This window comes from Ailuropoda melanoleuca, chromosome 11 (assembly GCF_002007445.2).
Source record: "Ailuropoda melanoleuca isolate Jingjing chromosome 11, ASM200744v2, whole genome shotgun sequence".
Classification (NCBI taxonomy): Eukaryota; Metazoa; Chordata; class Mammalia; order Carnivora; family Ursidae; genus Ailuropoda; species Ailuropoda melanoleuca.
This window is the reverse complement of record NC_048228.1, coordinates 24,013,111-24,028,224: the sequence shown is the minus strand read 5'-3', so window position 1 is coordinate 24,028,224 and position 15,114 is coordinate 24,013,111. Positions and strand designations below refer to the sequence as shown.

Below are 15,114 nucleotides of genomic sequence, written 5' to 3'. Positions count from 1 at the left end.
CATAAATGAAAGCAGCCAAATCCAAATGGTGGAAAACCATACATCATCATGACCTGATTCTTAAATAATTAAAGGGGGAAAAAAACCAAATGAAGAACTAAAGACTGAAAGAAAACTTAAGATAATTATTAAGTAATTAAAATATATGGAATTTGGGGTGCCTGGGTGGCTCAGGCAGTTAAGCGTCTGCCTTCGGCTCAGGTCATGATCCCAGGTTCCTGGGATTGAGCCCCATGTTGGGCTCCCTGCTCAGCAAGGAGCCCGTTTTTCCCTCTCCTCCTCCCTCATGCTCTCTCTCACTATCTCTGTCACTTTCTCTGTCTCAAATAAATAAAATCTTAAAAAATAAATAATTAAATAAAATATATGGAATTTATTTGACCACTGACTCACATAGTGAAGAATTTTTAATGTATATAGCAAGAGAGGAAATTTAAAGAATCCCTGGATTCTTGATATTAAAGGCTTATATTTTTTTGGTGATAATAGCTTTGTTGTTATAGTTTTTAAAGGAGTAATTTTAAAACTAAAAGTTGAAGGATTTATCAATGAAATGGAATGCCATAAGTATTCAGAACCAAAATGGGGCTCTTGGAAATTTAACACAAGATAGCCGGAGTGGAAGAAAAGGTGAAGATATCTCCCAGAATGCAGAGCAAAAATCCCCCAAAATAGAAATCGAATTTTTAAAAGAAAGAACAGTCCAGGAAACCCAACCTCCAAATACTAGGAATTCCAGAAAGAAAAATATCACAGGAAGAAATAAACAAGGAAATTATTCAACAAAGTATCCGAGAAGTGAAGGACTTGAGTCTTTCCCTTAATGTCCAGCTCAGCGGAAAAATTGAACATACAAAGCTTAGTGCTGTTGTTCTGGAGACCCTGTAAGCTTCCAAGGAGAAGGAGAGTTCAAAAACAAAGAATCAGGAATGAAAATGAATTGAAGGTACCAAGAAAAACACTGAGAGCTAGAAGACAAACAGAACAATACCTTCAGAATTCCAAAAGAAAAGAATTTCCAACCTAGAATTTAGAGTTATTATATACCCTTTCTCAAGGAAATTTGGAAGATATGCTCCCCTTAAATGAAAAAAGGGAGACATGGCATTCAGAAAACAGGAGTTTCCCCACAGGAGACAGCCCAAAGGGAATTCCCAGGTTGCTGATGAAGGAAGATCTGGGGATGACTGCCATGTACTGGGTCTAGAGGATACTCCGTCAGAAGGCTCTCCAAGGAGTCAGAAGGCCCTTGGAGAACCTTGGTTAGGAAGACAAAATAAATAAAGCATCTGATAGAAATAACCATACTGAAAATGATTCAGACAACTGAAAAGGATTTTGGGGTTATATTAGTGAAAACTACTTAGAAAAGTAAGTCATCAAAAAAGGACACATTTATCGCACCATTTCTTTTTTTTCCCTTAGATTTTATTTATTTATTTATTTACTTAGTTGTCAGAGAGAGAGAGAGAGAGAGAGAATGGCAGGCAGAGGGCGAAGCAGGCTCCCCACCGAGCAAGGAGCCTGACTTAGGACTTGATCCCAGGACTCTGGGATCATGACCTGAGCCAAAGGGAGACATTCAACCAACTGAGCCACCCAGGCATCCTTATCACACCCTTTCCATACAAACTGTACTTCGGGCTAATCAAATAGTTGATGAAGAACAGTTTATACTGATAACATTTTAACTGATAAATGCAGAAGGAATGTTAACATTTTAAAATCACCATTTTTGATGGGTAGTAAGGAGGGCACTTGTTATGATGAGCACTGGGTGTTGTATGTAAGTGATGAATCATTGAATTCTACTCCAGAAACCAATCTTGTACTTTATGTTAACTACCTAAAATTTAAATTAAAAAAGAAGGAAAGAAAGAAAGAAAGATCACCAGTTTAAACACCTGATGAGGTAATTAACATAGGCAATAATCATTAATGTCTGCTTAAAGTATTTGGTGAAAGATAGTGTGATGGTCATTTTGTGTATCAACCTGAATGGGTGACAGGGTGCCCAGATACTTGGTTGAACATTACACTGGGTGAGTCTGTGAGGGTCTTGCTGGATAAGGTTAACATTTGAATCAGTAGACTGAGTAGGCTGTTCTCTCTGATGTGGGTGGCATGATTAGAACAAAAAGATGACTTGTCTGCAAGTCAGTTGAAGGCATCCAGTAAGTTGAAGGCATGATTAGAACAAAAAGATGACTTGTCTGCAAGTAAGAGGGAACTCCTGCTTTACCTCTTTGAGCTAAGATGGTCTTTTTCCTTGCTTCAGACTCCAGCTGAGACATTGGCTCTTGGGTCTCACACCTGCTGTCATTCAGACTAGAACTTATGCCATCAGCTCTTCTGACTCTCAGGCTTTGGTGCGTGGAGTAGAACTGTACCCTCTGCCCTCCTGGGTCTCCAGCTTGCCGACTACAGATCTTGAGACTTCTCAGCCTCCATGATCAGGTGAGCTATTTCCTTATAATAAATCTCCATCTATCTAAACTATTGGTTCTGTTTCTCTGGAAAACTCTGACTAATACAGGTAGGAAAAGGAATTTTATAATGGAGGGATCAGGCTGATACCACCTGCACCCACTTAACCAATTTTAGCGTCTTCTTTTTTTTTTTTTTAAGATTTTATTTATTTATTTGACAGAGATAGAGAGACAGCCAGCGAGAGAGGAAACACAAGCAGGGGGAGTGGGAGAGGAAGAAGCAGGCTCATAGCAGAGGAGCCTGATGTGGGGCTCGATCCCAGAACGCCAGGATCACGCCCTGAGCCAAAGTCAGACCCTTAACCGCTGTGCCACCCAGGCGCCCCAATTTTAGCGTCTTCTAAAACTGGGACACCGGATATCATGTACCTTAAAATGTGATATAATAAGAAATACTCAGCACTAATTGTCTTAATTTGTGTTGTTCAAGAAGCAGGACATGGAAAGAGGATTTGAGTACAAGTCCTTTATTTAGGAGGTGAGTCCAGGAAACGCAATTAGTAAAGTGGGAACATGATACAGGAACATGAAGGAAGTCAATAAAGCAGCCATTATAGTAACTGGAGCTTAATCCCACTGAGTAACTCTGAGAAACAGTGTTGAATATGTGCTTCAAAATATATCACCTGAGAGGAGAGAGCTGGCGTATTTATACCACTCCCTTCAGTCATTATTCAAGGACTACTGCTAGGAAGTGGAGTGTTCGTGCTCTGGTAATTTTGGATTGCAATGTGCATAAGTAGAGAGAGCAGTGGTCCCAAAGAAAGCCTTCATGCAGAGAAATGGAGGTTTATTAACAAGTGGAAGTCAGGATGGTATGTTCCACAGCAGTAAGGGCTGAAAAGATATGCATGCAGCACCAGAAGTGTTTGTTATAACCACTTATGAAGGATTCTTAAAAAAAAAAAAAAAAAAAGCAAGGGCATATGTCTCTACTCTTTCTTTTATTACATAAGAGGTTTCTTAAGAAGAGAAAAAACAATAAAGATCTCCACAAAGAAAACCACATACACACACACACACACACACACACACATAAGGAAGGAAAAGAAAGAGAAAAAAAAAGAAACTATCTTCAGAGTAAAACTATCATGGTGGAAAGGAAGAGTAGCAGTACACTGTTATTTCAAGATATGGAGATATGTACCAAGAGATTTACCTGAAAGACTTAAGAGTGGTTGCCTCTAGGGAAGGAAAACTGGGGGAGGAGGTGAAGATGACCAGGGATTTGCTCTTTGTCTTAAAATTCCTTGTAGAATCATTTGAGCCTAAACTATTTGGATATATAATTTTGACACAGACATACAAAAAACTTTTTTAAAAGACTGAATTAGAGGTCAAAGGAAGTGAGCATGTGGGAACAACCTTTAAGATGTTTGGCTTAGGGGCACCTGGGTCGCTCAGTCGGCTAGGCGACTGCCTTTGGCTCCAGTTGTGATCCCAGGGTCCTGGGATCCAGCCCCACATCAGGTTCCTTGCTCAGTGGGGAGTCTGCTTCTCCCTCTCCCTCTGCCGCTCCCCCTGCTTGTGTGCTCTCTCTCTCTCTCAAATAAATAAATAAAAATCTTTTTTAAAAAAATAGATGTTTGGCCTTAAAAAAGAGTAGAAAAATGACACAAAGCTGAAGAATAATACAGAATCAAGGTAGGATATTTTAAAAAGAAAGGATAAACTACGGTAAATTATATGCTGGTAAGAATGACCCAACAGAGAGCAAAGGTAATTAACGGATCGATGGAGGTCTTCGAGGGTTGGAATCCAGGACACAAGTTGCAAGACCATTTGTATAGGAGGTAGGAAGATGAGATACTTTCCGCTGAGGGTTTTTTGGGGGTTTTTTGTTTTTGTTTTTTTAAGATTTTATTTATTTATTCGACAGAGATAGAGACAGCCAGCGAGAGAGGGAACACAAGCAGGGGGAGTGGGAGAGGAAGAAGCAGGCTCATAGCAGAGGAGCCTGATGTGGGGCTCGATCCCATAACACCGGGATCACGCCCTGAGCCGAAGGCAGACGCTTAACCGCTGTGCCACCCAGGCACCCCTCCTCTGAGGGTTTTTATTTTCTCACGTAAGTATGAGGCAAAGCCATTAGTGAGAGAGGACCATACTTTGAGAACTACTGCTCTAAATAATGAATGGGCGTTCCTAGATATCTGAGATACTTACCCTCATGACATATTGTATGTTCCAACAGTCATCAAAACTGAAAAGAGCAAATTAAATATTTTAAGCTAAACCAAGGAGCTATAGAAATTAGGAAACCCAGAGCAAAGTGTATCTTAACCCTTTTAGGAATATAGGTATTGTCAGGAAGAGGGCGATAGTTTTGTAAAAGCTTGGTAATATACCATAAGTCACTCACCTGGGTAGTTAACAGAGCATCAGTCTCAGAATGTGGTCTGGGATGGACAGAACTTAAAACTTGCTGCACAAGCCAGAGGTAATGTACACAAGGATCCCATTCACCCTCCACCCTCCCTATTGTTAGTTAAAGCCCCACCAACTGAGAAACTGGTGGGACGATTTGGAGGCAAGCCGAGATATTTTATTTCCATCTGGAAGGAATCACTGCAGTTTCTGGAAAATTCCCTTCCTCCTACTCACTTCAAGTCCCTGGGCTTGCCAGAAGCCAGTTTGTAGGAAAAATCACCCCTCTGGTCAAGGCAATTGCATTTCTTCACATTTTGGATAAATTTATCTCAAGGAATTCTTCCAGTTCTAAAATTATTCTAATTTAGGTGTCAGTTGTACCTGAAAACAAGAATTTAATCAAATCCACAAATTACCTTAAATTAAGCACCTTACCGTGTAAAACATTGTGTTAATAACTTCTCTCTGTTAAAGTAGCTGAGTACTAAGTAACGGGAAGCAGCACCAAACACAGCATATATTCTTTTCCCTAGATTCTTTCGGCATAATTATGATGAAACTCATCCATGTTGTTGTGTATATCAATAGTTTATTCCATTTTGTTGATGACTAGTATTCCATTGTATGGTGTTAGGATTTTGTTAGTTTAACATTTGTTAGGTAGAGCACAGGTGCTGGGTGGTAAATTGTGACTCAGCAACAGAATGCAAAAGACATAAAGAGGTTTATTACTCATAGGTCTTTGAGGAAGTACACGGCACACTTTGAGGGGCCACACTAGGCAGGGTAGAGGCAGGACCTGGGGCAAATGCCTTTATTAGGATCCCAAGGTGGAATGCTCTGGTCCCCAGGCTAAGGCCGATTAATTAATTCAAATCAAAGAGAACAGGGGTTCTGGTAAGTTCTGAGGGGGTCTCATCTTTCTTTTTTTTTTTTTTTGAGATTTTATTTATTCATGAGAGAGAAAGAGTATAAGCAGGGGGAGGGGCAGGGGAAGAGAGAGAAGCAGGCTCCCCATTGAGCAGGGAACCCAAGACCCCCAGATCGTTACCTGAGCCGAAGGTAGATGCTTAACTGACTGAGCCACCCAGGCACCCCTGTGGGGTCTTATCTGAGGAGCACATAGGGGAAAGTCCTGGAAGGTTGGGGAGACTGTTATCACAAGGGCAGTTGGGGAAGTCATATCAGGAACTTATATTTGCTTGTGACTCTGTGGGCTGTTATCTAGGGTATGTGCTTGCATGAGGGGCTAGTGTCAGTGTAAGGTCTCTGCAGGTCCCTTGGCCAAACAGAATAGATGCCAAAGCAGCAATACCGTGGAGTGGTTTAGTTAAACTCACAACGTATGCATGTGCCATGATTTGTTTATTCATCTATTGAAGGATATTCGGGTGATTTCAGTTTGGGACTCTTGCAAATAAAATTGCCATGAACATTCATATGCAAGTCTTTGTGTGAGTATATGTTTTCTTCCCCACCCCCCACACCCGGGGAAAAATCGAGACGTATTAGTATCAGGGGAATGACTGGGCCATATGGTAGGCATATGTTTAATTTTTTGAAAAACAGCCAAAACCATTTTCCAAAGTGGTGGTACAATTTTACATTCTTCCTAGCAGTGCATGAGAATTGTAGTTACTCCACATTCTTGCCAACAGGTTGGTATAGTTGGTCTTTTTAAATTTAGTCATTGTAATAGTATGCGATGGTATCTCATTATAGTTTTAATTTGCACTTCCCTGATGACTAATGATGTTAAACATCTTCTCATGTGCTTATTTGCTATCTGTGTATCTTCTTTGGTTAAGGGTCTGATCAGATCTTTTGCCCATTTTCTAATTGAATTGTTTTCTTATTACTGAGTTTTGAAAATTCTGTATATATTCCATCTCAAACATTTTATTTTTCATCTCTAGAAGTTCAACATGGGTCTCTTTTATTTCATTTTTGTTTATTTATTTTTTGAGGGGGTGGTAGGAGAGGCAGAGGGAGAGGAAGAGAAAGAATCCCAAGCAGTCTTCATGTCCAGCACAGAGCCCGACAGAGGGCTCAGTCTCACAACCTGGATATCAGGACCCGAACAGAAATCGAGAGCCAGGGGCGCCTGGGTGGCACAACGGTTAAGCGTCTGCCTTCGGCTCAGGGCGTGATCCCGGCGTTATGGGATCGAGCCCCACGTCAGGCTCCTCTGCTATGAGCCTGCCTCTTCCTCTCCCACTCCCCCTGCTTGTGTTCCCTCTCTCGCTGGCTGTCTCTATCTCTGTCGAATAAATAAATAAAATCTTAAAAAAAAAAAAAAAAAAGAAAGAAATCGAGAGCCAGGCCATTAACCATCTGAGCATGCAAGGCACCCCAGTGTGGGTCTCTTTTTAAAAATGTATCTTCCATGCTTCCATTTCACATGAGAAATCTTTCTCCTACCTGTTTGAATATATGTAAAGTAACCATTTTAATGTCCTTATCCACTAATTCTGTTTTCTGTGTTTACATCTCTTTGTATTGATTCATTTTTCTCAGTCTAGGTTATATCTTCCTCTTTCCTTGTCCTTACCAGACCCCTAATATTGTGAATTTTACCTTGTTGTATGCTGCATATTTTTGTAGTCCTGTAAAAATTTTTCAGTTAAGTTACTCAGAAATAGTCCGGTCCTTTCACGGCCTTAGCTAACTATGACTAATTGTGCCCCACCACTCAGAATACCATTTTGAGTACTTTGCCCAAAGCCACGGTTTTCCACTCTGGCTAGTGGGAACACAACCTATTTTCTGCTGGTTGTGAGCTCAGGGCGTTTTCCCCTTTGCTTCTTTTGGATGGTATTTTTCTCTGTCCTGTGTTAGTTTCCTCACTTGCCTTTGGCCCGGTGCACTTTCTGCCATCTCTGGAGCTTTCTCTGTGGTAGCTCTGTCCTCTCAAGTACTCTATCCTCTATCTCCGTGAATCCCAGCTTCAAGTTCTTACCTCGGCGGGACCGCAGATTTCTGCCTGGGTTCCTGTCGCTGCACTGCGGCCAGGAAACTCTCTGCAGATAGTAAGCGGAGACGGTTGGTTGTAAGGCTCACCTCATTGTTTCCTGGTCTCTCAGGGGTCCCTGGCCTGCACTGCCTGGTGGCCAATGTCAGGAAGCCATTGTTTCATTTATTATTTTAGTGGGCTTTGTCCGTTGTTTCTGGTGGGAGGTGACATCTCATCATTGACACTTTATCTTCCCAGAAGTAGAAGTTGCTTCTTTGTGTGGTTACTTTTATAGTAATAGCTTTTTTGCTTTTTTTTTAAGCTTCACCATTTAACATATATCCCTAGACAGTATAATTTAATCTTGACAATTTAAAAAGTGTGCTATGTCTTTAAAATGATTTTATTTTTTTAAAGATTTTATTTATTTATTTGAGAGAGAGTGAGCAAGAGGGAGAACACGAACAGAGAGGGAGAGAGAGGGGAGAGGGAAAGGGAGAAGCAGGCTCCCCGCTGAACAGGGAGCCCAACGTGGGGCTCGATCCCAGGACCCTGAGATCATGACCTGAGCTGAAGGCAGATGCTTAACCAAGTGAGCCACCCAAGCTCCCCTTTAAAATGATCTTAATCTGTAAATGTACTCCTCCATCCTTTTCATTTTCTTATAGTGCCTCTAAAGGAGAGTAGGGTGCACCTAAGTAAATGTGGAAATAGCTGGAGTCTGAAACTAAAGGCAAAAGGAACTGCACATAAGCACTGACCTAGTTGATAAAGTCATTCCCCATAAGGGGACAGCTTACTTCTGCTGCTGCTATACACGTGTAATGGAATTAAACAATTCCATAAGTGGATGGCACAAAGTAGGAGCCAGGTTTCTCACCATTGCAGTGAGAGTCAGATAAGCAAGGTAGGGGGAGGAGAGGTGGGAGGACATAATAAATTTGGTAATGGATTCAAATTGGACACATTAGTAAGAACGCATGTTTAGCTTAATACAGATGCAGATGATTACATACAGAAATATTTATAGATGTGTGTATATACGTAAATGATATTCGTGTTTCTTTGCTCTGTCACCTGAGAGGACTCAAAGGAAACAGCACCCCAGTAAAGTGAGTCCAGACCTTGGTTTCTAATACCATTTCCAATCAAAGGAATCAAGTTTTGGGGAGAAATGGCTGATTCTAGGACTAGTGAAGAAATATACAAGGTGAGCCTGGAACACCTTGGAGTGCCAGAGTGTTTTTGAAGTACAAAAAATAAAAAACGAAAACAACAAAACAGTGCATTCTTATAGGTCTGTCAAAGGAGTGCAGCAGCCAAACAAAAGAGCTCCCAATGGCCAAAGCTGGAAAAAATTTGAGGAACAAATAAAGTGTATAGGATTATCACAAGTGTAAAATAAATATCTCTGAGTCCATATTGATACATAAATGACTGAATAAATATACAAATGGGGAAATGAGACAAATAACCCAAGCAGAAGGATTCCAAATAATTTATGTAGATATTCAAATCTCAAGGAAAGGGAGCATAAATTTCTACTCCTTAAATATGGGCTGTGCTCACTTCCTCTACATTATGGAAATGGAAAGCAAACAGTAACTTCACAGTGAAGAAACTTGACAAATACCACCTCAGCCAGGTAAGCAAGATCAACATCAATGGTGATAAATCACGTTGACAGCGTGTAGTCTTGGTATGATGTGATGAAAATGACACTTGACCCCGTGATCTTCCTCTAAAAACCCATAAGCCCAGTCGAATCATGAGGAAAACATCAGACAAATTCCATTAGACAGACAACCTACAAAATACCTCACCAGTATTCCTTAGAACTACCAAGGTCACCAAAAACAAGGCAAGTCTAAGAAACTGTCACAGCCAGAGGAGTCTAAGAGGACATGACAACTAAATGTAACGTGGTGTCCTGGTTGGGGTCCTGGGACAGAAAAAGAAATCAGGTAGAAATTCAAAAACTAAGGAAATCCAAATAAACCCTGGACTTGAGTTAATAATGTATCAGTATTGAGTCATTAAGTGTAACAATATCTTATACAAAGGTAAATACTAACAGTAGGAAAATGGGGTGTGGGGCTATATGGGAACTCTCTGTACCATCTGCTTAATTTATCTGTAAAGTAAAACTGTTTTTAAAAAATAAAGACTATATTTAAATAGGGATCATGACACCAAATGCTAAATCCCCAAATGGTCGGCATCCTCTGCGGCTGTCTGGACAACAGCAGGCAAGTTCTATTTACTCCTGGCGTCTCAACCTAATTCTCCCTCCTGAAAATTGCAACCATGCCCACTGTTTGACTTGGTGTTCAGATGTCAGTATTCTATCTCTTCTCACTGACATTCCAGACATACATTTCTGTGGACTTAATCTGAGTTTTCTGGGTGCTGTTCTCCACTGCTCACCACCCTCTCCTAATAAATACCCTAGGGAGTGGTTGCATTTTGACCCCAACATAGGCTTAGACTAGTGGCCAGCAACCCTTTCTCCTCGTTTCCTGCCGTTCCCTAGAAGAGCTCTGCTTTAGTAATTAGTGAAATTTGCACAGTTCCAGCTTCCCTGGTGTCCATGTACTCTTTCCTTCCACCTGCACCTTCCTCCTATATTTAATGTTCTCATATTCCTTCCCGGTAGTCGGTGGGGGAAAATAACATGTCCAGAACTAGAATTTTCATCATATATTTCTGAGATCCTTTAAAGAAACATCCTCGCCTATAGCCAGTTTCTTCTGCAGCTATTGATCAAAGAGTTTCCTACAACAGTTGAGAACACTGAGCAGTTCATTTGGCAGCTGCCTCTGTCCTACCTATTGTTGGGTAGGAGCACCGTGTTTGCATGCTCGCAAAGGGCCATGTCACAGTGGCACTACTCCCCTGACTATACAATTGAATAGAGTGTTTTCTCATTCTGAAAAAGAGAACATAGGTCTCACTCCCTGACGTCACGTACTAATTAGACTCTTTCAGATAGTAAAAAATAGAAACACAGATGGCCACCTTAGTTAATGGGGTTTTATTCTCAAGATGGGGGAAGAAAGGGAAAGAAGAGGAGTTTTTAGCAACCACACAAAATAGGATAATAAAGAAATAACACCAAGGGTGCCTGGGTGGTTCAGTTGGTGAAATGTCTGCCCTCAGCTCAGGTCATGATCCCAGGGTCCTGGGATCGAGTCGCACATCGGGCTCCCTGCTCAGTGGGGAGTCTGCTTCTCCCTTTCCCTCTGCCTCTCCTTCCCCAACTCATGCTTATGTTCTCTCTTTCTCAAAGAAATAAAATATTTTTAAAAAAGCAATAGCCCCGTCGTGCTCCATAGAATGGAAACTCCTTTATTCTCCACTTCTGCTTCTACTAGTTCTATCTCTACCAAATAACTGACTGATTTTCTCACAAACTCCCCAAGTAACAGGATCTAATTTGATCTGCCTATCACAATCCACTTTATTTTTTTATTAATGATTTTTTTATTATGTTAGTCACCATACAGTACATCCCCAGATTCCGATGTAAAGTTTGATGCTTCATTAGTTGCGTATAACACCCAGTGCACCATGCAATACGTGCCCTCCTTACTACCCATCACCAGTCTATCCCATTCCCCCACCCCCTCCCCTCTGAAGTCTTCAGTTTGTTTCTCATAGTCCATAGTCTCTCATGTTTCATTCCCCCTTCTGATTACCCCCCTTTTCTTTATCCCTTTCTTCCCCTACCGATCCTCCTAGTTCTTATGTTCCATAGATGAGAGAAATCATATGATAATTGTCTTTCTCTGCTTGACTTATTTCACTTAGCATTATCTCCTCCAGTGCCGTCCATGTTGCAGCAAATGTTGAGAATTCGTTCTTTCTGATAGCTGAGTAATATTCCATTGTATATATGGACCACAGCTTCTTAATCCAGTCATCTGTTGAAGGGCATCTCGGCTCCTTCCATGATTTGGCTATTGTGGACAATGCAGCTATGAACATTGGGGTGCATATGGCCCTTCTCTTTACTACGTCTGTATCTTTGGGGTAAACACCCAGTAGTGCAATGGCTGGGTCATAGGGTAGTTCAATTTTTAACTTTTTAAGGGACCTCCACACTGTTTTCCAGAGTGGCTGTACCAACTTGCATTCCCACCAACAATGTAGGAGGGATCCCCTTTCTCCACATCCTCTCCAACAATTGTTGTTTCTTGCCTTGTCTATCTTTGCCATTCTAACTGGCGTAAGGTGGTATCTCAGTGTGGTTTTGATTTGAATTTCCCTGATGGCTAATGATTTTGAACATTTTTTCATGTGTCTGTTAGCCATTTGTATGTCTTCATTGGAAAAGTGTCTGTTCATATCTTCTGCCCATTTTATGATTTGTTTATTTGTTTCTCGTGTATTGAGTTTGAGAAGTTCTTTGTAGATCTTGGATACCAGTCCTTTATCTGTGGTGTCCTTTGCAAATATATTCTCCCATTCCGTGGGCTGTCTCTTAGTTTTTTTGACTGTTTCCTTGGCTGTGCAGAAGCTCTTTATCCTGATAAAGTCCCATAAGTTCATTTTATCTTTTATTTCTCTTGCCTTTGGAGATGTGTCGTGAAAAAGGTTGCTCTGGCCGATGTCATAGAAGTTGTTGCCTATGTTCTCCTCTAGAATTTTGATGGATTCCTGTCTCACATTGAGGTCTTTCATCCATTTGGAGTTTATTTTTGTGTATGGTGTGAGAGAGTGGTCAAGTTTCATTCTTTTGCATGTAGCTGTCCAATTTTCCCAGCACCATTTATTGAAGAGACTGTCTTTTTTCCACCGGATGTTTTTTCCTGCTTTATCAAAGATTAGTTGCCCAAAGAGCCGAGGGTCCATTTCTGGGTTCTCTATTCTGTTCCATTGGTCGATGTGTCTGTTTTTGTGCCAGTACCATGCTGTCTTTGTGATCACAGCTTTGTAGTACAGCTCGAAATCCGGCATTGTGATGCCCCCAGCTTTGTTTTTCCTTTTCAACAGTTCCTTGGAGATTCGGGGCCTTTTCTGGTTCCATACAAATTTAAGGACTATTTGTTCCAGTTCTTTGAAAAATGTCCTCGGTATTTTGATCGGGATAGCATTGAAAGTGTAGATTGCTCTGGGTAGTATGGACATTTTAACTATGTTAATTCTTCCAATCCATGAGCATGGAATATTTTTCCATCTTTTTATGTCTTCCTCAATATCTTTCAAAAGTGATCTATAGTTTCTAGCATATAGGTCCTTTACGTCTCTGGTTAAGTTAATTCCAAGGTAACGTATGGTTTTTGGTGTTATTGTAAATGGGATGGATTCCCTAATTTCTCTTTCTTCAGTCTCGTTATTCGTGTATAGAAATGCAACTGATTTCTGGGCATTGATTTTGTATCCTGCCACCTTACTGAATTGTTCTATAACTTCTAATAGTTTGGGAGTGGATTCCTTTGGGTTTTCCATATAGAGTATCATGTCATCTGCAAAGAGAGACAGTTTGACTTCTTCTTTGCCGATTTGGATACCTTTGATCCCTTTTTGTCTTCTGATTGCTGTTGCAAGGACTTCTAGTACTATGTTGAATAATAGTGGCGAGAGTGGGCATCCTTGTCGTGTTCCTGATCTTAAGGGAAAGGCTTCCAGCTTTTCCCCATTGAGAATAATGCTTGCAGTAGGCTTTTCATAGATGGCTTTTATGAGATTGAGAAATGTACCCTCTATTCCTACACTCTGAAGGGTTTTAATCAGGAAAGGATGCTGTATTTTGTCAAATGCTTTTTCTGCATCAATTGAGAGGATCATATGGTTCCTGAGTCTTTTCTTGTTGATAAGAAAAGACAATCCACTTTAGGCTACCCCTTTTGGTAAAAGCTCTCATGCCAGCATATCTTGTAAATTAGTTGCTCCCAGGTCAGGTGTCCATCTGGAGTCTAATCACCTGCAACTAGGAGATGGGGTTCTGTAGTCTAAGGTACAGCAATTCATTCATTAGAAAGCACCTAGATGGGGGTTGTAGGTCTGGAAGAAACTCGGAATCATATACTCTCTTCTCACATGATAGACCTATTTTCCCAAAGTTCCTTCTGTTGGAAATATCAATTCTTTGTAATGTCAATGTGTGTTTTGTGGAAGAGGGTCCTGTGATAAATGTGATTCAACAAATATTTATAAATGATTACTAGGTGCCAGGCACAGTTCTATGCACTTAAATGTGTAGAAAATGTGGGTTAAACAAAATAAATTTTTATACTGCGAAATCCTGTTTTTAGCATGCCATCATAAGCGCAAGAGAAGAGCTATAGTTCGTACTGTCTCCCAAATCTTTTAAACCAGGTTCTCTTTTCCTGAAAAGCATTTATTTCTTAAGCCTCAGATTACATGAAAGATACATCTTCAGAAACACTTGATTTTATGATTGCGGTTCCAGGAAATGATGTTGTCAAGGGACACGTGCGCTGTAGTAGCTAGTCTCCACAAGGTACCTCCTCTCCCCTGATGAACCACCCCTCCCAGTATTCACCCCCTTGTGTAGCCCTCTCCCACACTGAATCTAGGCTGACCCTACGACTTACTATAGCGAACACAGTGTAGCAGAAGTGACAATGTCAGTTCCAGGCTTAAGCCTGACAAGTTAAGAAATCTAGCCACCTTGCCCAAAGTCCTACATGAAGAAGCCACGTGGAGAAAGAGAGGCTCTGATACTACATGGAGAAAACCAAGGAATCCAACCAACAGGGAGAACCAAAGCCCCAAATATCTGACTCTAGTGGAACTCTACCAGCCAAACCTCATTGTTCAATCCATGCTAGCTAAAATGGCAGACTTGTGAATGAAGAACTCCTCCTGGCCATTCTGGTTCTAGTAGTGAAATATACAAGCCATGGCCAAATCCCAGTCCACAGAATTATGAGGCATAATAAATGGTTGTTTTAAGCCACTGTTTTGAAGGAATTTGCTAGACAGCAATAGGTAAACAAAAATATATAAAAATAATTTGAAGAATTATTGCATAAACGTAATATATTGTGCCTAAATTATGTTCCTGATTACATGTGTCTGTTTCAGAAATGACCCATTTTAGACAAAATATAGATACTTATCCATATATTTATCTATAGACTTATCTATATAGGTATTTATCACTAACCTTCTTTTATTTTTGGAAATAACCACTTTATCAGTAAAAATTAAAAATCAAATAAAGGAAGTTTTGAAATATTTTATCACAGAAAAACCAATTTAACTGTGCATACTTCTTGCAGTAAACAAGATTAAAATACTTTCATACAATAAGGAACTAAGAAAAAATTGAAT

The 15,114-nt window shown here is 40.5% G+C and overlaps 1 long non-coding RNA gene across 5 annotated transcripts in view; it reads left to right on the top strand.

Moving 5' to 3' along the window:
- LOC117804386 overlaps positions 1–15,114 on the top strand; it is a 76,421-nt gene that overhangs the window by 2,778 nt on the left and 58,529 nt on the right. For all 5 annotated transcript variants that reach the window (XR_004628750.1, XR_004628751.1, XR_004628752.1 and 2 more), the window contains exon 2: positions 2,279–2,457. This is a non-coding gene — a long non-coding RNA (uncharacterized LOC117804386). The remainder of the gene's footprint in view (positions 1–2,278; positions 2,458–15,114) is intronic.